Source organism: Cryptomeria japonica, chromosome 4 (assembly GCF_030272615.1).
Source record: "Cryptomeria japonica chromosome 4, Sugi_1.0, whole genome shotgun sequence".
In the NCBI taxonomy this organism is placed as follows: Eukaryota; Viridiplantae; Streptophyta; class Pinopsida; order Cupressales; family Cupressaceae; genus Cryptomeria; species Cryptomeria japonica.
In genome coordinates, this window is record NC_081408.1 from 675,193,172 (window position 1) to 675,217,605 (window position 24,434).

Here is a 24,434-nt window from a genome sequence, read left to right on the forward strand (position 1 = left end):
ATTGTAGTCGTCGAATGATCATAACACATCACTGCACATCAATCTAATAAGCTATCAAACCCTTATCACATTTTGCTAAGCACTTCGTTGTTTCCCAAGAAATTTGCTCCTTGATCGTGCTCAAACAACATCTTATCGATTCACACAAATTTTGACACATCACCACTAAGTTAAGAACATGAAAACATTCACTGGCAAACCATAAAACATCACTGGTTAAAGATCTTGATACCAGTTCTCAAACCCTACACTGAATATACAACAGTCAATTACAAACATGCTTTTCGGTTCTCCAAACATGATGCAGTTCCTTTCATAGACTCATTATAATGTCATAAGCATGCATTCCAAACCGCAACACATATCTCTACTGCAACCATCTTCTTCTATGTTCCTACTTACCAGTTGACTGCTACTTAGCAATTTAGCTATCCAACACAATCCATTACTGGTTAGGCTATACCGGTAGACTTAGATAACTTAGATGACATACCAATCATAAACAAACATGGTTGCCATCAATGAAAACACAAATAACTGAACATCAAGTCAACAATCATCATATCAAATATATCATCACCAACAGTCCTTTAATATATCATCACCAACAATCCTTTACCGGTACATCTTCATCTCTATTAGTTATGCCAACATGCCAACAGATAGGAGCATGTTTATTACTAAAATTTGACTATTTGAAAAATTATCTAGGATCCTCCAAGACCTAAAATCTACATTATAACTCCTAGAGTTTCAAAACCATTCTCGAACATCCTCCAACTATATACATGAAATAGAACTTAAATTATAAGTAAAATTCCATATATATAAATGTCATTTAAATACTTAAATATTTATTTCATGCATATAACCCTAACCAGGCCTACAATTATGTATTAAATTAATGGTGAATTATTTTAGATTTGTAATCTAGCTTAAAAAAATTAATCAAATCAAATGTAATATTCTATTAAAATTATTCAAATAATTTGGTGAGCCAGTCAAATTTAAATTTTTTAAAAAATAAATGCTCTCGCGATTTGATCACAACTTTTTTTTTAAACGTGGTGATTCTAGTAATCGTAAAGCCTATAAAATTCACTCCATTTTGATTCAATGACTTCAACTACATACCAATTGGTGAATATTGGCTACCAAAAAATCATTAACTTAGGTTGATATTTCTAGGGACTTATGATTCCCTTAAAGCAAGGTCCAATATGTCCTTATAAAGAGTTGATAATCTAAGAAACCCCAAGATTGATATCTATGCTAGAGTCATCCCAAGATTCTCTACGAAGTCATATTACGTGGCTTGTTGAGAAGATGAGGATGTACCTCAAATGGTAACCCAATCATACCTAGTAGTGACAACATGGTTAGGAATTTTAATGGTTATGGTATTGACTTGTAGATAGACTACTTAAATATGGCCAACTATTGATTCATATAAAGTGTACAGTATTGAAATTGTTTTTTTTGGTATTTTGGGATGGGCTTGTATTTGATGTTTGAGATTGATTTTTACCATAACTTGAAAATAGATCTTGACATATGCCTAATTTGGTGCAGTCACAGTTGGGACCTCAATGAGATCTATCTGGACCGTGTAGTAAGAGTAGACACAAAAAAAGAAAGACAAGATGATGGAGGCAATGTAGAACTGAATGAATTAGATCATGAAAACTAATTACAAATAACCGGTAACATCCAAACTACAAAATTCGGCTCACTAGCCTTCTACATACATGCTCAACTACATAATCGGTTAACTCCAGACCTCTAAATCTTATGATACATCTTCTATATTTTCTCTAATGAATTATGCTTCTTAATTACATTGATTTATATGGTCTAGAGGGATCCGGGTTGGTCCGAGAGGGATCAAATACCGAAGAACAAGATCAAACATGTAAAACACCAGGTTGGCCTCTGCCAAAGAGAATCCTCCGAAAAATCCAAAGGAAGAAGTGTGGATCAAAGGGAAGGTCATCCACACGCCAAGGAACATTGGAATCAATGAACTGAAGCTTCACAAGCTACAAAAAGGATCCACAAGATTCACCAATAGCAAATAGTTCCAAGCAGTTCCGAAGTTCTAAGCCAAAAAACTATCTCAGAATCTGGAAGTGATAACTTGCCAGAAAAAGATCCAAACGTCCCGCAGTTCAGGAATAAGGAAGATAATATGTTCACAAGTAAAGTCCAGCTCTGCAAGATCTAGTGAGGAAATACAAGAAAATGCAGAAAGAAATGTTGAAATTGTAAAACAGAACACAAACTGAAAAAAAAAATTGGTTGATGCAAGATTGCCAAGAACCAAGGATGCTCCTGCATCATAATTTCTCATTAGGTGAAGAGAATGGGGACCCTTCTACAATAAGTTTTCCAAGGTTGATAAGATTCTAAACATAATTTGTAAGTTGCATGTTTTTGGAAAGGGTACAATCTTAAACATGATGGTATTTGGCTTGATTTTTATCATTAGCCTCTGTGGAGGCTATCATTTTCATTGGGGATCCACCTCAACACTTTTGATTGTCATGCTGATTTGACTCCTAGTGTTTTCAACTTCTGCAATGAAGGTAGAAAAATTATGGTTCATCAATATCTACTAGCCTAGGAACTTGTGGAAGTAACTAGGTTTATTTCTTTGGGGGATTTACGAATTAAGGTAATTTGAATTCTTGCATAAATGTAGAAGTTTCCTTCCAATAATTCATTGTCTAAGGAAATTATGTATCCTAAACTATTTTTTATCTTTGAGAATCCTTTTCTCTATAATTTGATTGGAAGGATTGTAAAGATTAATCCAAACAGGAGAATCAAAAGATGCACATGGATTAGGATCAATAATCGCCAATTTTGCAAGAATATTAATGCATAATTCATAGTCCACAAGACACTAGAAATAATTTCACCCCTAATTGAATTAGATTTAAAGAAAGTTAGAAAGAAACACTACAAAGGAATTTCACCATGAAATGCACAAAATAAGGTTACTTCATCCATTCGATAATTTTGTGCCTTGTAAATTTTTATCACAAAAACTTCCCAATCAAAGTGTGATCATGTCAGATGGCCAAGTCTCCATCATCATCAAAGCTAATTGAAATTTTGAAATTTGAAGAATCACTTCATTCCATGACATTATTCTTCTTTTGATTTTTTTGCACATAATTTTAACTACGAATCATTTTTACAATAAATAAGTTTTGCTAAGACAAATTATAGTTATGTTTTTTTCTTCTTAATTTTTTATATGCAATAAAATTTTAAAAGAAAAACTTTAACAAATAAAATGCAACAACCCATAATGGTGCAAGTCGTAATTCTTTTAGGCATGTAACCTATGCATCAAAAACATTGTGATTTTTTTCTTTTATTTACTAATAAATTTGAATGAATAAATTTTGTTTTATATATATTTCTATATCAATTTTTTTTATTTTTCAAATAATTTTATCAATATGATTGTATTCAAATAAAACATTTTCTTTTTTATTTTTATTTTATAGAATCAGAAATTACATTTCTAGATATAGATTTTCTTTTTTTAAAAGAAGTTCAACAATCTAATCTATAGAAAAACATATAATACATATTTTAGTACCCATTTTTCATAGATATAGAATTAAATTAGGTATAATTATTTACATAATAAAGTTTAGACGTGTGTATGTATGTATGTATGTATGTATGTATGTATGTATGTATGCATGCATTATTATAAATTTATCTATGAATTTATTTTTCCTTTATTTTAATAAGGCTGATGTAAATTTTAAAATATAAAAAATAAAACAAATTAATAACTAGAATTAATAAAAAAATTGATAAAAAAAAGTATCTAAGATTTAGGGAAGAAAATCTATACAATATTTGATAATAGATTTCATATTTTTAAACATAAATTTTAGTTTTAAATTTCATTCATTAAAGACATTATAAAGAAATATTAAGAACAAATAGATCAACAAACACAAATCCTCTTTGGCAATTCTAAGTATTGACTAATTAAGAATAAATAACTTTTCAATAAATATAATTATTTTTTGACTTCAGATAACAACCCAATCAAGATGACTATTATTTGCAAAATCATTAATGATTGAGGATAATCATAAAAATAAATGAAATTATTTTTTTCCTTATGCACTCACCTTTATTTTCATATTAGGTATTCCTGTTGGGACATTTTTCCCACATGATTTTCAATCAATTCCATTTATTTTAAGCTTGTTGACAGTAGCTCTTTAATTTTAATTATATGAGATACTTTCCTTTGGCATGGCATCTACATCTAATGCTAAATGTTCATTTCATTGATTGTGAATATAATTATGATAAAGTTAGAGTGATTATCAAGATTAATTATTCTTTATTATGGGTTAACAAAAGAATTCTTGAAATAGTTTTCTAACTTGAGTTCTTATGTTTGTAGGCGAATAAATATTATGACCTATCAACAAGTTTCTATGAGTGTGGATGGGGGGAATCTTTTCATTTCGCAAATAGGTTGTTCATTTTTTGCAACTAAAGTTGGATTTCTTTCCATTCTACATAAGTATTCTTGTTTTGCAATAATTTTTTATTTAAAAAATATTAATTCCACTAGTTCAAATCAATTATAGAACTATATCAATTGGTATTTGTTGTGTACCCTTATTTTATCTATTTCAAAGTGCAAATCTAGCATTAGAACCAAAAGCAATTAGAGAGGGCTTTTTGGATGGATGGTAATACATGAATTTTCTTTGAATTAATGGTGATGGATGAGTTTTAATCATGCAGATGGAAAGGGGAATCTTGTTGAGAAAGTATGAAGCGCTATGAGCATTTTCTTGGTCTCCAACTTTGTTTAAAGTCAGGAATGAAGGTTATATTAACTATCCATTTTATTTTGTTTTATAATTTTTTAAGATTTAAAATTTTTAATACATAATTTTCATGTTAAAATTATAGGTACTAGATGTTGGATGTGGAATTGGAGGGCCACTGAAAGAAATTTCTAGGTTCAGGTTGGCATTCTAAGCACAATTGTGATAGCTGTTTAATTTTTCAGTATTTGAGTTTAGAAACGTCTTTAAGTATTTCTTATTATTTGTGATAGCTATTTAAGGTTTAAAAATGCTTAAACTTGGAAGTTAAAATAGAATTCTCAAATTTTAAATAACTTTTAATTTTATTGTTATTTTTTTCACCCTTAGAACTTATAATAGAAACATGCACTATGTATGTATGTATGTATGTATGTATATGTATATACAATATGTATATACATACATACATACATACATACATACATACATACATACATACATACATACATATATATATATATATATATATGTGTGTGTGTGTGTGTGTGTGTGTGTGTGTGTGTGTGTATGTATGTACATATACACATACATATACACATACACATACATATATATAATCTCATTTGCTCATATTCTACATTATAAACTCTAAAAAAATCATATATATATATGAGCATTATGTGAAACAGATGGTACACATTTGTGGCACTCAATGGTATATTATTAAAAATTATAATTTAAAAAATTAATCTATAATGAAAAATAAAATACAACTCTTAAGTGAATAAAAATGACTCGTCAAATAAAATAAAGTAAATTTATAAAATTTTAAACTAAAATAAAATATCTCTTAAAAATATAATCTATACATTACTTATATATAATATATAGGTTGTTGTGCTTATAGGTTGTGGGTCTTTGTTGGATTGTTGTGCTCTTGAGTTTATAATACCTTGGGGATGGAGGCCCCTCAATAGTGATCTCGACAATAAAATCATTGGGAAGAGATCCCCCATTAATGGTCTCTCTAGGCTCAAACTAGACAAAAAAAAATTAAATTAACCCCATCAACAAAGTAATAATACTATTATATATAAGTCTCACCAAGTTGTTAGGATCTTTATGTGCATGAAAAAGTCAATTCTCCACTTTAATGCAATTGAACTTTATTGTTTGCATGATTAGGTCAAATCTTTACATATAAAACTAGTAGAGGTTTTAGGTGCAAATATAGCTAATTTCCATTCAAATGTAGTTGTACATCTACCAATTATATTTCTTTAAGTATCTCTAATCTATTTGGAACAAGATCATTTGTGTGTATTGAATAACTAGTGAATTCAACAAGTATGCTCGTCTTGTTGAGACATTTATGTCAAACAACTCATGGGATTTATATATGCTTGCACATTTGGAAAACATGTCTATCAAACCATTTCAAACTACGACAATGAACAAAGATCCTATTTTCAATGCTTTTTCACCAATCTTTATACCTAGTTTCATAGCTCTTATTCTGGCAAATGTGATCAATTAGAATATATAGTTGTTTATTGCATTTGCTAAAAGAAAATCAAAGCATTTTGAGGAACTTTTGTCTCTACTAAGAATACACATTAACTTTTAAAAAATTGCTTCATTAACTCCAAATACCCAGTTAGGCACTCTAATAAGATTAATTGAAACCCCATAGTCAAAAATTGCAATTTCTTGATGTCTTTTGTTATTGAAGTGGAAACACAAACCACATAATTAAATAATATTGTGTCATAAATTAGTTGTGAAAAAATAATAAAGAAAATAAATAAATAACAAACAAGACATATTTGGGGATAGACCTTGGACTTGAGCTCTTGATTATGAGAGCCCCTCTTCTGATGTTATTGATGCTTCTCCATTGGTCACTTGGTTGCAAATTGTCCACTCTCGCGTTGCAAGGGCCCCTTACATGGTGAAAGGATGCTACTAATGACCATTTAACTATCAATGTTTCTAATTTGTCAAGTGACTCCTCTGAGGATGATAACGATGTGTATATTGCTTTCAATCTGGCTCTTATGTCCTTGTTCTATTTTGTGGAAGCTCTAACCCCTCCTATGGAGATAGGGTTGCCTTCATAACCTCCTTTTTGTTCCTCTTATGTTTTGCTTCCTACTACGTCTTATGTCGTCAATGCGTCATCAATCCCAACTAAGTTGCCAGTCTTTGGTGTAGCCATGGGTTCTTATGTTGTTGTTACCACTTATGGTGTGCATGTTGCTTCTATATTGCACCTTTCACTTCATCATCCTATTGCCCCCTCTTCGTGTGTAGATAGGTCCTCCATTGACATTTCCCCTTTTGCTTCCCCTTGTATTGGTATGTTGGACAATAATATTGCTTTGATTGTTGTTAGTCGACGGAGGAAAGGTCTTTCTCCTTCCTCTTCCCAAACTCTTACTTGAGTTGTCTGAAGGCTTGCTTGTGTCATGTAAGTTGTATATTATGGCCTACGTTTCTCAACCCTTGGGGCCTTTATTGTAAAAGGTTCCACATCCTAGTTTTCTTTGTATCTAATAAAAAACAAACAAGACATGTTTGTGTGGTAAAACCTTGAAAATATGCCAAGGAAACATCCACAAGAAAAGTATCAGTATTCCTATTTCTCAGAGTTATAATTGCAATCTTCATGTAGTTGCTATTGTTACAAAATTAACTATCTTCTTTCAAAGACTACAAAGATATATATAAAACTTCAATATAGAAACCACCATCAAACTTAGAAAAATCTAAATTTCCCTTAAGGAAATTATGGATTATCTCTTAAAAATAAAGTAATTTCATAAGATAAGATATGATAAAATTTTGATTAATTGTTGTCGTTATCCGACAATCTCCACCTTGACAACAATCTCCCATCATAATGATTAAGAAAAATTATAACAATAACAAGGTGGGCCACAAAAGAAAATACAATGGAACAACATTTCACTATGATGCACCAACCCCTACCGATTGCAATGGTTTTTGCATCATGCAAGGAAAATGAAAGTGAAGGTGACCCAGATGAAGACAATCACATGATCTTGGAAACTTTATTTCTAGTGGTGATTGGGTTGAGGAGGATGAATATTCCTTTATTTTTGCAAATGGTTGTTCTACAAAAACCCTTGTTGCATCTAATGTGACCTAATCATTTGATAATGCATTTTTGGATGAGGATGTTGATGTCTCTAGCGCATAAGATTGTAGTTTCGATTGGATGAGTGAATGGGTTGACGAGGAGGATGAACTACTCCTTGACATTTGTTGGAGGCTCATTTGAAAGGCTCAAGGATTTGAGGTTGCAAGGAAGGCTGAGATGGTTGTTCTTGAGGGAGATCCATTTTGGGGTTGAGAAAAGTCTTTCTTCTCCCCCAAAAACTTGATTCTTCAGTCAATAAAGACCAAATTACTCTAGAAGCTTCAAAAGTTGTAAATTATGTGGTTGGTGTAGATTTCATTCATTTTGAAATTGATGAAAATTAGGCAGTGCGAATTTATTGAAATCGACAAAAATCAGTAGAAAATGTTGGCAAATATTTATCTTTCTTTAAAAATATAATATAATTTTTCTAGTGAATCAAACATTTGATATAAACCAAAAAAATAATTTTATGAGCAAATTAAAAAAAATAGTTTAACTATAAAGTTTAGCTTGGCAAATTATGCTTCAATATAAAACAAATAAAATAATTTTATTGGTGAATTAAAAAAAATTACAAAACTTCATCTTTTTGCATCCTCAACTTCATCTTCAGAAGCTTTTTCTTGTTCCATATTTTTTGCATCCTCAACTTCATCTACAAAAGCTTCTTCTTGCTCCCTATTTTTTGTGGATGGATGAATTTTTACCTAAATTTGTTGATGTTGTAGTAATTTTTCCTATTTCATATAAATTTCTACTATATTTAATTTTATAAGAGAAGATTCATCAAAAACTGCATCTTTGTTATTGATGATTTCATGGGTAGTAGGATCCCACAATCTATATCCCTTAACTACATAACCATAACTAACAAAAATATACTTATTGGACTGGGGGTACAATTTAGAGTGTTGATCTTTAGAAATAAGAGCATATGCATCACAACCAAAAGAAATAAAAATTGAATAATCACAAGAATGACCTATGCATACCTCTTTAGGAATCTTGCAATCTATTGTAATTGATGGTGACCAATTTACCAAATAGCATGTTGTATTGATTGTTTCTTCCCACAACTCTTGCTCCAACTTGTCATTAATGAACATGCTCCTTGCTCTTTCTAGAAGAGTCATATTCATGCGCTCAACAACACCATTTTGCTAAGGAGTGTGAAGTGTGGTTTTATGCCTTCAATCCTAGCTTCCTTACAATAATTCTCAAATTTCAAAGATTTGAACTTGCCTCCATTATCTATTCTTAAACACTTGATTGACCATCCAATACTCTTTTCAACCAAAATTCTAAACTGTTTAAATACACTTAACACATCGACTTTACTTTTAAGAATATAGACCCACACCTTTCCATAATAATCATCTATAAAAGTCACAAAATATGATGATTCTCCAAGAGAAATTGTAGGGTATGTCTCCCAAACATTTGAATGAATATATTCTAGAATACCCTTACTTGTATGACTACTTATTTTAAACTTCTATCAACTACTTTCCAAAGACAAAATGCTTGCAAAAATCCAAATTCAAAATTTTTAAATATATAAGTAACTTATGGTTTATTAGTACCTTTAGGCCTTTCTTGCTCATATGACCCAACACTTGATCCCATAAACAAGTAGATTCATTTGCTTCCTTAGATACCACCAATGTTTCATTTATTTCAATAGTCCCTTCTAGCTTGTAAAGGTTTCCAATTTCTTTGTAGCTTTCATGACCGCAAAAATGTCCTCGAGAACTTTCAGTACTCCACCTTGACAAGTAAATTTATAACCTCTAGAATCCAAAACTCCCTAGGAAATTAAATTATTTTTTAGTTCTAGTACATGTCTTACCTCTATTGATGTCTTTTTTAATCTTAATACTCCCAATCCCAATAGTCTTACAACAAACATTGTTTCCCATAAAAACAACACCACCATCAATAACCTAGTAAGTAGAAAAACAACTCCTATGTGGACATGTGATTAAAATCTTGAGAATCTAATAATCATTCCTCTTGATATTCTAAGATATTACAACATATAGTACTTCAGTAACCATACCTAAACTTGCTTCACCTAGATTTGCTTCTTGTTTAGAGTCAACCTTGTCTTCTTTCCTCTTCTAGCAATCTTTCTTGAGATGCCCTAATTTATTGCAGTACCAGCATTTTCCCTTACCATTTCCACCTTTAGAGTTAGATATGGATATACCTCTTGAATCCCCCCTTTTCTTGAAGATCGACCCCTAGCCACCATTGCTTCTAGTGTGAAGGTTTCTATATTAGATTTCCTTTGCACCTCTTTGGACAACAAATCTCCCACAACATAATCAAATTCAAAGGTGTCGGTTGTGCTAATGCTAATTGAAGTGACTAAGCGATTCTAGGATTTAGGAAATGAACAAAATAATGTGATTGCCTTGTCTTCATCTTCAATTTTTACACCCATACTATCTAATTGACATATAAGAGTATTGAAAAATATTTAAATGATCAATAATTTTTGTACCTTCATTCGCAAAATATACAATTGTCTCTTCAAGTAAATCCACTTTATTAAGAATTTTGTCATGTAAAGACTCCATTCTACTCCATAAGCCCGTTGTTGTTTCTTCTCCAACAATATAAAAAAGAACGTAATATGCCAAACACAACCAAATTGTGCTAAGAGCTCTTGTATCCAGATCCTCCCAATCCTCATTAGTCATATTCATTGGTTTCTTTGACTTTCCTACCAACACCTTGTGCAATCCTTGTTGCACTAACAAATCATGCATCTTGAGCTTCTATAGCTCAAAGTTATTCTTTCCATTGAATTTCTCCACCTAAAACCTTGCATTTGAAACCTTCACCATTTGATGCTACAAAACAAACATTGAATCCTAACACAGTCATTACAAAAAAATCACAAACTTAAATATTACAACACAATTTAATTGCAAAGAAATAACAAAGAAAATAAAATAGATTAACAAACAAAACATAGATTTACATGGTAAAACCTTGACAATATGCCAAGAAAACATCCATAGCAAAGCAACATTATTCTTATTGCTGAAATGAATAATTACAATCTTCATGCAATTGTTGTTACAAAATTAACTATCTTCTTTTAAAGACTACAAAGATATATATAAAACTTCAAAATAACAACTACCATCAAACTTAGGAAAATCTAGATTTTTCCCTTAACGAAATTATGGATTCTCTCTTAAGGATAAAGCAGCTTGTTCATGAGATAAGATATAATAAAATTTTGGTTAATTGTTGTCATTATCCAATGCCATATCATATTCTTATTCCTCAAAGGAATAATTACAATCTTTATGCAGTTGTTGTTATAAAATTAATATCTTTTTCCAAAGACTACAAAGATATATATAAAACTTCAAGATGACAACCACCATCAAACTTAGGAAAATCTAGAAATTATGGATCATCTCTCAAGGATAAAGTAGTTTGTTTATAAGATATGATATGATAAGATTTTGTTTAATTGTTGTCACTATCCAATGTCTTTGGCGGGGTTATGGGGTTCACTTTTAGTTTTACAAACATTGCAAATGTGTGATGGACCTTTGATTCTTCGCTTATATGTAGCTCTTGGGATTTGGGAGTCAGTTTTTATCGGATTTTCGGACTGTACTTGCAAATGCAAGCAAGTCTAATTCTATGCTTCCTTATTTGTTGTTGAAGTGCTCTACCAACTAAGCTACTAGCCACTTTGTGGCCAATCTGTCATCAGTTTGGGTGTGGCTTGTGTCCAACACCCCTCTTAATCCACATAGCAAGTGCTTGGGGCTCCTAACTTAATTTTGATGCCACTTGTTGAGCTATAGCTCGTTAAGACCAATTAAGACTCATATAGCTCATATATGATCAAATGAAGAAAAAACAAAAAAATAAACCAATGAATTAATTTAAAAATTTGTACTAAATAATCACTAGACTCTCAATAATGCACAATTCAAACCATAGTTCGTTTCTTTTTTTTAACAAACTATTCTTGGCCTTTACCCTAGTCACTGTTATATATTATTGGATAAAATTTATATACGTCATGGTTAATTTTCTTAATAGCATGCAAAACATCTATACTTTGATTGGAGAATTATCTAACCTCATTGCTGTGTGACTTTGTATGTAGTTGCACTTCGATAACAGGCCTGAACAATAATGCTTACCAAATAGCAAGAGGAACTGTAAGTTCCCTTAAAAATAGTCTCATTTGGACCTACAATTTCATGAAATGAATTCTTCAGATTTAGTTTTTTTATTGAAAATGTCTTCTTTCCTCTATTAATTGCCAATCTATCTTTTTGTTCTTCAAAGTAGATTTATCATGTAAAGTTAAAAATGTGATTTCCATGCACTTGCAACTTTATATTGTCTAGAATGTGCTGGAAAATTAAGCGATTCTGTTTCAATTTACTCTTCTTTTTTATTTCCAGGAACTGAACAGGCTTTGTGGACTGGACAAAACCTGTGGTTTTGTTAAGGTAAATAATTTTTCCTATGGTTAAATTTAGAGATTATTAATGTATTAATTTTCATCACAGCTTAGAGGTTCAAGTCAACATATTTTTTGTTAGTGAAAAAAAAAATTGTGCACATAGCAACATCGAAGTGCTTGAAGGTTGCTCATTACCAGTTAACTTAGCTGTTTTCTCTAAACATTTTGGTCATGAAAGTATATTTGTTCGAGAATTGATTTGTGGTATATAATTTACAGGGAGATTTCATGAAGATGCCTTTTGCAAATGATTCTTTTGATGCAATATATGCAATTGAGGCTACTTGCCATGCCCCAGATATGGTAAGTACGCAAAATTTATCCACTGATTAAGATTCGCAATTTTGCTTTTTTGCAATTTATGCTTCGTCATGAAAGTTGTTTTGCAACTGACTGAAAAGCTGACATTAGTGTCTCGTTTGCTTTTTATAATATTCTACATTTTCACCAGTATGCCTTATTCTCAATACTCACAAACTTTATTTAATTGGTGAGCAAGGTTGACTGCTATAAAGAGATAAAAAGAGTGCTCAAGCCTGGTCAGCTGTTTGCAGCATATGAGTGGTGTATGACTGACTCTTTTGATCCAGAGAATGAAGAACATCAGAAAATTAAGGTTTGAACCCTCCCAAATCAAATTTGAAATTATGGCAGAATCATATACTGTTCTAGAATAGTACTTCCAAAAGAAACTACTATATCTGATTTTTGTTGTGTCATGATTAATTAATGACAGGCAGATATTGAACTCGGGGATGGGCTGTCTGACATCCTTACCACAAGTCAGTGTCTAGAAGCTCTAAAATCTGCTGGATTTGAGGTAGTATTTATGATTTTTTTTTTTTCCATAAACATTAGAATAATTAAGTATATATACCAGGTCGTTACTGCAGAGTGTAAAAACTGGCTGATGAGGCCATTTAGCGATCCCTAATTTTGGTGCTCCATTTCAATGTGTTTACGTTACTTGTCTAGTATAGGTTGATACTTTTCAGATTCAACATTGAAACCCAAAGTTTCATCTTGTACGCATGTTATTCTTATAGCTTCATTTCATTGACTGTAGTTTTTCTCATTAAAACAGAAACCCAACTTCAATATTGTGGCCACCTGCCAAACATTTCTAAATCATTTATAATTTTTTTCCTTCTGCAAGCTTGTTTAAAAGGTTCTTCTCAACACCAAGTTATCTCGACTCAATTTCAACTTCTTCCAAATAGCTTTTTTCTTCTTCTTAGGGCTACCATCGCCCTTTTGATATTATTAGCTTAGTCAATGGCCTTATGGGCTTTATCACAAATAAAACACTTCAAGGCCTTTAACTCTCTAGAAGGCTATCTCCTCATCCCTACCTCCAAAGCCTTCCCTTCTTCTAAAGTCATCCTTCACATTGTTGCTTTCTTCAGCTCTTCAATCATAATATGCTTTGAATAAATGTCTTCCCCTTTATTTTCCTTGCTATCACCCCTTTTACTACCTAATTTGTATTTTTTTTTCAGTTCAATTTCTCCCTTGCATTTAAGGCATATTCATAAGACTCGTCTATAGTACGAACTTTCACCAAAGCAAGCTTGTCTTGAAGTTGAAACTTTAGTCCATTCACAAAATGGGTTGTTGCTTGTCCTCCACTCTCTTGTATATTTGTTTGATTTTGAAGCCTCATAAACTATTCAATATAAGTCTGCATTTACCGATCCATTTGTTTTAAAATGTTGAAATCTTTAAACGATTTTCGTTGGTAATATATGGGCAAGAATTGGGCTCCTAAATGTTTCAACATCTTAGGCCAAAGTTTAATTTTTTCTTTTCCTCATCTTCTTCTTAAACTCTGCACATTATCCCACCATTGGGCTGCATTGATTACCCCTACTCTTCATTGTAATGATGGTTATCTATGTTAGGTGTCCTCTTCTATAATCTTGTCATTCATCTTGATGATGAACTACATTGTGTGGTTGGAATTGTAAAAGTATTTTTGACCTATGAGTGTGCAATTTTATCTCATAGCTACTTCTTAACACTATGGATTGTTGAAGCTTGAGTATCTAGCAGCATTTTTTTGTTAAACTAATAAATAGGCTGATAAATTGACAAGTGAGAAAACCTAAGAAAGGATACTCAGAAACTAGTTGCAAGTTTGAAATCCATAAATTACATGTTCATGACAATGTTAACAACCATTGCTTATTGATGGCAATACTTGCATGGATGGATACAATCTATTCTGTCAGTAAGGTAAGCCTCAACTTTTGAACTTCTATAAGTATAGGATTCCAACTAATGCATACTGACCAATTTCTTTATTCTTTACATACCATAACTATCATGGGGAGAAGCCATCATATCTAGCGATTTCCAAAATAATTGTTGTATTTGAAGGAGCTTTCTATATCATCCATTTTAATAAAATATCTCCACTAATCTAAAGGATATGTTACTAGCAGATTAAACAAAAGAAAGGGAAGCAAACTAGTGTGTTGCAGGAATCTTAGCTGCCAAGGAAATTGATTGGATTCTTGTACTAGAAGATTAAGAGAAAATAGAGAATGAATGAAGGTTAAGTGTTGACAATGGGGAGCAGAATGTTGAATCTATATGGTTATTAGTTTCAAGTCTATATGCTTATATACAACGTAATATGTTTAATGAATGTGAGCCTTTTTGTTTATGTCTCTAGATGTTAGGTAGTTAGCTATAGATGCACCCTTGTGTGTTTCTGAACTGATATGGCTTTCCTAGTCATGGGAAGCACTCGCATGATATTTTTTCTAAAATCAATATAAAAGGGAGTGGCCCCTTGGGTGGAAATTTACTAGAAAAAATAAAATAAATATATATCTAAAATATAAATTAACAAAGAGCACTAGACCTATAAGCCATATGTACCATACTCCCTAAGCGATATGTGTGAAGGAACTGGGCCACGTGTGATGGGAGGAGCAGGAGTGTGATGCAAGGTTCAAGAGCAGGTGAGTGCAATTGAGGAAAGTAAAAATGATGAAAGGAGACGCTACAACCTACGGCCTACAACAAGAAGGGCTTGTAGATGCAAGGCAAGTTCACAAATTTAGTTTTGGAATTTGACCCTCTTGGGCAACAACAAACAGTGTGCAGAAAGATGTCTGTTCTTCTATTCTCCTTGCTCTTGATGCTTCCATCCGGATGGTGCTCAAGCCTCAATCATCCCCCCTTTTCTTTGAGGCTTGCAAGAATAGGGAAAATCAATTCCACAAATGCAATGCATTTTGCAAACAGCAGATCATTCTGGTGAACCTTAATCTTCCCTCCAAAAAATTGACTCAAAGTTTGGATGATGATATCGCCTAGGCTCCTAGCAAGAACTTGGATCCTATTTTCTCCCCTTAATCATGCAAAAACATGTTCTCCTTGGGTGATTCTGAGGTTGTCTTGGTGGATGAACCTATTGATTTTCACATCTCTAATTCTTGTATTAATGCAACTTAAACTAATGCTGGAAGTCGATCCCTTATCCTTAGATTCCTTATGAAATGCCCATCCTTTGAACTATTTATGGAATGGACAAAGACAACCTGGAACAACTTGGCTACTCCTACTATTAAAATTAGAGATTTTGGCTTCTTTCTTCTATGCTTTAACTCAATAGCATACTGCAACTTTGTGATAGAGAATGATCCTTGGTTCTATGGACAATCAAGCCTTTTTATTTCCCTGTGATCCCCTTTTTTTGATCCAACAACTGCAAAAATTACTTCCATTCCTCTCTAGATCAGATTATATAACCTCCCTTTGATCATGCAAGATACTTGTCACATCAAGGATATGATTGATCAAGCGGTAACCTTTGTTAAGTTGGACACTCAATCAATTCGTTAACCAGATACTCAAGGGTTTGTGCCATGCTCAACATTTCAAAGCTTGTGTATCATTTAGCCAAAACACATTCCTCCTTTGTCACATGGACTCAATTCCTAAAATATGAACGAAATCCATTCAAATGCTTCAATTGCAACATGATATGGCATACGATCATAGGTTGCTTTTTGACTAGGCTACTAGGATCAAGGAAGATCAATTATAATTTGCAAACTTGGACTCAAAGAGTACTTGGCAAGCCCAAAATTTTCAACTTAGCAACTTAGAAAGTACTAAAAATTAAAATCTCTTAAAGAAACCTTTTTTTTTAATTCAATTACAAAATATATTAAATTAATAATTGACATCTCAAAAGAGAAAATGCATGGTTTTACAGAAAAACATGTGAAAAACACATTTTAACCGGCGTTTAACCTACATTGACATTTTTACCCATGTTTTTTTATGTCTATAAAAAAGCAAGAATTAAACTTGTGAAAACTCATCCAGCGAAAAAATAATAGAGTACTTGGTAACTCAGAGAGTACTCGTAGAGTGTGCAAACTATGGATCAAGAAGCCTAGCTCTCCTGATGCAGATTTCATTTGGCGTGGTTAGGATAAGTTCATGGAACCCCATAAGAAGATAAGATCAGAACATATGGCTTTAGCAAATACCCCAATCTCTATGGAGTCACCCCTTTCTCAAAACCCTCCCAAAGAAGATTTTCTTGGAATTAATCAACTTGCCGACAAGAAGGGCAATTGTTCTAATATAGAGGGCACTTTCCCTTTTATGGAAGATCTTGATGACGACATTCCTGATTTCATTGACCACAATGATGTGGTGTCCCTTTAAAGAAGTGCTTCATTGCCCAAACAATGAGTGGCATCTCAATTGAACATTAGCACTCCAAGAAAGAAGAAAGGATGAAAATCTAAATTAGAGAAACTATGCATAGAAGAATGGGATACTATTGATGATGGAACTCGGACCTTAATAGTTGGCGACAAAAAAAACCCCAAAGCTGATTGGAAGAGGAAGAGTGTCTTGTAAATGTAAGGACAAGGTATGTAAGTTGATCATAGATGGTGGATCTACCAAGAACCTAGTGAGTACAGAAATGGTTGATAAATCACAACTTTTTTCCATTCCAAAAGCTAAACCCTACAAGAGTTCTTTGTTAAAAAGAGTCATAGTGTACTTGTGGTGATTCCTACCTTGTTTCCATTAAAATTGGTCAATTTGTGGATGAAGTGCTTTGTGATGTGGTGTCAATGGATGCATGCCTTTTGTTGTTGAGTAGACCTTGACAATATGATCCAAATATAATCCATTGAGGTAGAGAGAATACCTATGAGGTTCGGCATGAAAAAAGTAAAACACTCTTAAAGTTGTGGAAAGAGGAAGGTATATTTGAAGTGATAGCTTTGTCTTGTCTAGCAAAAGCTAGATTTGAGATTGAAAATAAAAATGAAATTCTACGTCAGCCAAGAAGGGAGTACAAAGCAAATTTGGGAGAAAAAGGGAAATGATTTGAAGAGTGAGGTACAACCAAATATTGATGTGGAGCTATGATGAGATTCAACTAACAAGATTATAGATGAATCTTAAAAAGTAGATGTTGAAGTTTTAGTTGACTATTATAGAGTTGAAGGGAATAGTGAACTGTGGGGATATGAGCAATGGTCATAAGAAGCTTCAATGGATGTGATTAAATATTTGGTTAAAAGTGAATACCTAACTCAACATGAGAGCGATAGTGTGAAGAATGAATGCAATCAGAGGAAAAATTTCAATTCTATTACTGATTATTGATTTAATTATTATGTTGACTCTACATTAGGGACTCTGCATTGCTTTTTGGTCCAACCAAATAGTAAAATTAGCACTATATTCCTCACACGGGGAGATCTAGGGTTGAAAGCTTTAGCAATGGCTCAGATTGTGCTAAGGAATCCCAAGAGAATACCCTGATGGTATGCCTAGAAAAGTTTACACCCTCATATTGGTGGCAACGTGGTTTGATTCTTCTAAACCAAGAGGTTCAGACTTTTCAAAGATGGTGAAGTTAATGCAACAGCCGTTTAATTATAGATTACCTCTACCCATCTGTTTTGCTGCTTTGTAGCTGTTCATGGGTTGTGTGTGTGTAATATTTATACTTTGGACATATTTATCTGAAGCATAAAATTGTGCATAATAACGTAATATTTATACTTTGGGAAATATTTATCTGAAGCATAAAATTGTTCATAATAACTTAAGTTAATTAGGTAGTCACAATTAGTTGTCTATCTTATCATTTACAATAAGACTGCTTTTTAGCTTTTTTGAATTAGAGATGAGGTTGTGAGTTGTCACATGTTGTCACACATCGTAGGGTGATGACACTTGTCAAAAATATTATTACATCCTAAGTCTCACCTTTCCCATATAAGCAAGGTTCTTCTATGTATTTTATATGTCGATCCACTAGGATTATTTTGATCATGTTGTGAATAATATGCTTGCATATTTGGCGATATTCAGATCTTGTGTGGAAATTTGATCTAGGCTCCTACGATTGTTGTCAATACTTTTACCAAAAATATAACATGGTATTAGAGCTCTAAATGTGCAACAGCTTCCCAAATTGAAGATCTAACCAACAAGGTTCAACAAGCATCTCTTGAAATGACATCCATATAGATACTGCGTACATAAAAAAATCAGGATTAAAAAAAATACTGTCATTGTTCTAGTCCGACTCTTGTATATAAAAGATAAGTTGTAAACACACTAAAAAATGTCAGAATCTTGTCACTTCAGTGTAATCTATCACATCTTTAAAATTGCATGCTTCTTTTGATTGATTTAATTTTGATCTTACTCTTGTTGTACTCTAGGATTTGTCAATATTTGCATCTTTTTTCTAGAGTTTGGACATAATTGGTTAGGAGTTTTGTTCTCAATGGGTTTTCTCCTTTCCCATCTGTTTGTAAGTGGGTACTTGATCAGGCCTTGTTGCTGAGACCCATCCTTCTTTTTTAGCTTAAGTGTGTAGCCTCCCTAAATTGCCCCTAAGGGGGGTGTTGGCATAATATTTATACTTTGGACATATTTATCCTAAGTATAATATTGAATATAATATCTTAAGTTAATTACGTAGTCATAATTAGTTGTCTATCTTCTCATCCAGGATAAGATTGATTTTTCATAACTTTTACTTAGAGATAAGGTTGTGAGTTGTCTTGAGTTGTTACATGTTGTCACCATTACAGGATGATGACACTTGTCATAATCTTATAACATCCTGAATCTCACCTTGCCTATATAAGCAAGGTTCTATGTATTTGGTACCCCAATCCACCAGGATTATTGTGATCATGTTGTGAATAATGTACTTGCATTATTGGCAATATTCAGATCTTGTGTGGAAGTTTTACTTTTGTTTTCAGATTTGATCTAGTCTCATATGTTTGCTGTCAATCCTTTCAGAAAAAATCTAATAATGTTTGTAACTGCTGTTCCTGCAGTTCCCATTTTTGGGGCTTTTGTGACTCCTTATATAGGAGTTTGGGGTGTTAGTGTTTTAGTTAGTGGTTTTGGTGCTGTGTTCCTCTTATCTGGAGGAGTTTTGCTATCTGTAATTTGGTTTTTTCTTGATGATTGATAGGCTAATAATGCTGTCTCTCCTTTTAGTTTTGATTTGTTCCTTTAGATCAATCAATCTGGTTCTCTGTGATGTTTGACATATATACTGTTTTTGAAATGCATGAATTGCAGGAACATAGCATATTATGGAATTTGTTTAGTGGGACTGAACAGCATTTCAAAGTCTTGATTTCTGGGAACAGAAGTTCTATCTGCATCAATAAGCATTAGTTTGCTCCCAATTCTTTTGTTTAATCTGCTTGTATCATATCCTTTAGATTAGTGGATATATTTTTTTTGAGATTGATAATGCAAAAAGCTCCTTCAGAGGCAACTGTTATTTTGGAAATCACGAGATTTGATGGTTTTTCCCTGTGATACTTGTGGTAGAAATTAAAAAGCTGGGGCTTATCCTACTGACAAAATGGATTGCATGTTTCCATGCAAGTATTGTCATCAATAAGCAATGGTTATTAACAAACATTTAATTTATGGATTTTAAACTTGCAACTAGTTTCTGAGTATCCTTCTTAGGCTTTGTCACTTGTCAATCCATCAACCTATTTATTTACCTAAAAAAAATTGCAGCTAGGTACTCAACCTTCAACAATCCATAATGTTAAGATGAAGTAGCTTCAAGATAAAATTGCATACTCATAGGTCAAAAAGATATTTACAATTCCAACCACTCAATGTGGTTTATCATCATGATGAATGAAAAATAATAGAAGAGGACACCTACATAGATATCCATCATTACAATGGAGAGTACAAGTGATCAATGCTAACGCAGTCTTCCAAAACTTGTAGCTCTTAAACTTATAATAAAGTGATTTACAAAGAGGCATAATAATTTCATAGCCTAAGGGTGACGTTTTTTTATCCTGCAACTATAGTAGACAATCTGCTCGTTAATGAATGTTATTTTCATTCTCCAGTTTATTGACAGAATAAAATGATTAACTATAGTTATATAAAATTAATTTTGTTTTGCTAACGAGGGTTACTTTCATTTACTTGCAGGTTCTATTTGAAGAAGACCGTGCACTCTCATCACCATTGCCATGGTATTTACCATTAGATACAAGTCAATTTTCTCTCAGTAGCTTTCGTACAACATCCCTTGGTCGCTTTCTGACAAGAAATATGGTAGGTTAAACATCTGATTCTTAGTTCGACAGTTTTGTTGACTTTCGTTTGCAATACACACACTGGCACATGCATATAGATGCCCTCTACGAATTTTTATTTTTGGTTTATAACTTTTTACAGGTCAGAATATTTGAATTTTTGAGAATAGCACCAGAAGGAAGCCAGAGAGTATCTGCATTTCTGGAGAAGGCAGCCGATGGCCTTGTCAGTGGGGGCAGGTTAGCTTTAATAATAAAATATTGAGCATATACTTAACATTGCCTGTGTGAGAGGCAACTATCACCATGAACTATCCAATAATATGTTCTTCAGAGCTCAAAAAATTATTTAAGAAAAAGTCTCAATAGATAATGAGGAGATTAGAATACGAGAGAATTTGACAAGGAACATCTCATTTGGTTGGAAATTAGAAATTTTAAGGGTAACTGAATTGAAGTCTGATAGTTTTGATGGCAAACTAGATTCTTGATTAGGGCATGGCGATTTAGAATACAATTCAATAATCACAATGAATTGACCAAATATTTTAAACTGATCACACAGAACTCAGAAGTGTTCAAGGATCCAAGCCTTGAATGATAAAAACGTAAAAGGAACAATTTTACAGCCATTGGATATGATTGTAGCAATAAAAAAGAAGAGCTGCAAGGTGAGAAGAAACAATTTGACAATGTGCGTGATTTCTAATTACATATATGGTTTAGATATTGATACAAGTGAAAAATAGGAAAAAATTAGAAATAAACAATGAATTTTATCAATTCAAAACTTTGATCTCAGCAATAAACCCACCAGCATGCAGGGAGATAATCTTTGATACAACTTTTAGAAAGGAAATTTCCCTATTTGCCAATAATAGTGTGAACACCATTCATTGTTCTGCCATAGAATGTATGCACTTTGTTTTTTAAATTAAGAACTACAAGATGTGCCTAACATTGTGAACTGACTCAAATGCTTGGGAGGCATGCCAAGATTGAATTGAGAAATTCCAAACAGACAAGAAATTAGATAAAATGTATTTCAGAAATAAGAGCTACTCTATCTTTGGTATTTATGGATGTTTATATTTGTTTTTATACTAATTTGTGCAATGCATCCACATCAAGCATGGAAAGCTATCAATGTGAGATTGTTTTTTAAATTGGTAAATACTGGATTAAAAGGGTTTGAACTCTTGTACAAAAGAACAACCAATCAGAAAACAAAACAAGTACCATGAGGTATGGAACAAACCAGACAACCCAATGAGGTGAATTAGAGTGAGATACAACTGCAGCCAAGCTACTACACACAATGTCAATGGAAAAAGAAATAATCTGGACCTCGCAGCCCCACTTATACAATGTCAAGACCAACCTTGTTCAATTTCACACCCTTCACTCTAGAATGAGATTGAGAGATAGATCTGGGGAGACCCTTCTTTTGCTTCAAATAGCAGTCCATGAAATATTATCATCCATGCAAAACCTCCATTGAGGGCCCAACATTGTATGCAGAAGGAACAATCGAATGGTCGGGTGGAGTAGCCAAGTGACGAACTGCCATCTCATGAGTAGCTGAAGTTGTACTTAGAGCCGAAGGAAAAGAAAGCTAAATGACTGAAGTAGAAGGTGGTAGAGATTCTCTAATGGGAGTTGAAGTGATAGAGGCAAGACACTTCTGATTAACATCTAGCACATTTGAACCAATATCGAGAGAAAACTTGTTGTCCTGGGAGGATCCATTGACCTGAGAGTCGAAGGCATGAATAGTGGTGCAGGAGCACCTAGGTGGTAATATGCTCCTATTTGGCCATCATGAGTTATTTTGAATTTCAATGTCACGTAAAGAGGAAATAAGGTCAAGAATGACCGTCTTTTATTTAATTAAGGTCCTTGTGACCATTAGATGGTGTTTTGAGTCTTTAGGTAGTCATGTTGATGAAAATTGTCAAAAATTGTCATTATATTGAAAATGTGTATTTGGAGGTCAAATTTGGTGTTCAATGATGCGTGAAGGTCTTATAAACCTCTTTGAGCCTATTTATGACAATTTAGAGGCATGGTGGTATTATATTAAGTCTATGATCAGATTTGGACAAAATTGCCAATATTGTCAAAAGTTGACAAAAAGCAATTTTTGCATTACAAGGGTGATTAGGTGATAGTTTGGTACTACAAGTTCAAATATTAGTTATAACCATTGGGGGAGTTTGGAAGCTCTTTAAAAGGCACTCTCCACGACCAAGATATGGGTTGGATGATGTAATCAAGCACAATCGATGAAAATTTAAGTTTTACCCTACATTTTTCTGAGTTTTTCAACGTTGCAGTCTGCTATTTTGTATTTTTCTCTATGAAATCATTCTCTCCAGTATGGGTCATTGATTGGATGCAAAAGGGGTTTGAATCCTCTCCATTTTTCCATTGGTTTCATTTAATTTCATTCCGGTTTGAGCAAGTTATCATAATTTTGGTGAAATCTGTCATAAATCTGCCCAGGCTTTACAGCAGTACAAATAAAATGTAAAACCTCACTTTCCACCCTTGCAAAAGCCCACAAATGGGTGGAAAGTTGAATTTTATTGTGTTCTTTCATGTTGTAATGGTTGCAGGACCCATTATGATTTTGACACGTGCTGAGGATGATACAAAGTCTGATTTTGTGTCTCAGACTGTTAAAGAGAGCAAGATTGGAGTTGTTTGGGTGGATATAAGAGTGAAAGGGATCTTGGAAGGTTGGAGGAAGGTAGTAAGGGGTGTGAAGGGTTAGTGCAGACCCTTTCCAAGGCATTGTGGCCCTTGGTGGATTAGATTAACCATTATTAATATGACTGTCCTAAAGGGTTAGTGGATTGAGATTTTATGAATAAGATACAATAAGTGGATTTGATGAGTGGGAGACATCTATGGAAGGTGTGTGGAGACCCTTAGTGACCCTTGAAGGTGCTAGAAAGTCCTAGAGGGAGGAAATGATTAGATTTGTTATGACTGTCCTAAGTATTTGTGACTGTCACAGGAAGACAGTGTTGCTACTGTAGCTTTCATGATGGCCTTTGGGGTGGATGGGGGGGTAAAAACAATGATTTGGCTATGAAGATGAAGACCCTTGGTTAGTGAATACTTATGTCTCAATGGGAGTTGTGTTTATGGACAGTTTCGAGTCCTAATAGAAGATAGGCTTGTGTGAGTTGGGTTTTGAGGGTTTGGTGGAACCTAGGGGTTTTGAGGGCTCTTGAAGGTTTGTGAAGAGTAACCACCTCTTTGAGTAGGTGAGTTGGGAGAAAGATCTCCCCTAGTTTGTGTGTTGGTTGGATACTCTGCATCAAATT

At 33.0% G+C, this 24,434-nt stretch overlaps 1 pseudogene; it reads left to right on the forward strand.

The window, feature by feature from the left end:
• LOC131875514 (cycloartenol-C-24-methyltransferase-like) overlaps positions 1-24,434 on the forward strand; it is a 125,902-nt pseudogene that overhangs the window by 34,769 nt on the left and 66,699 nt on the right.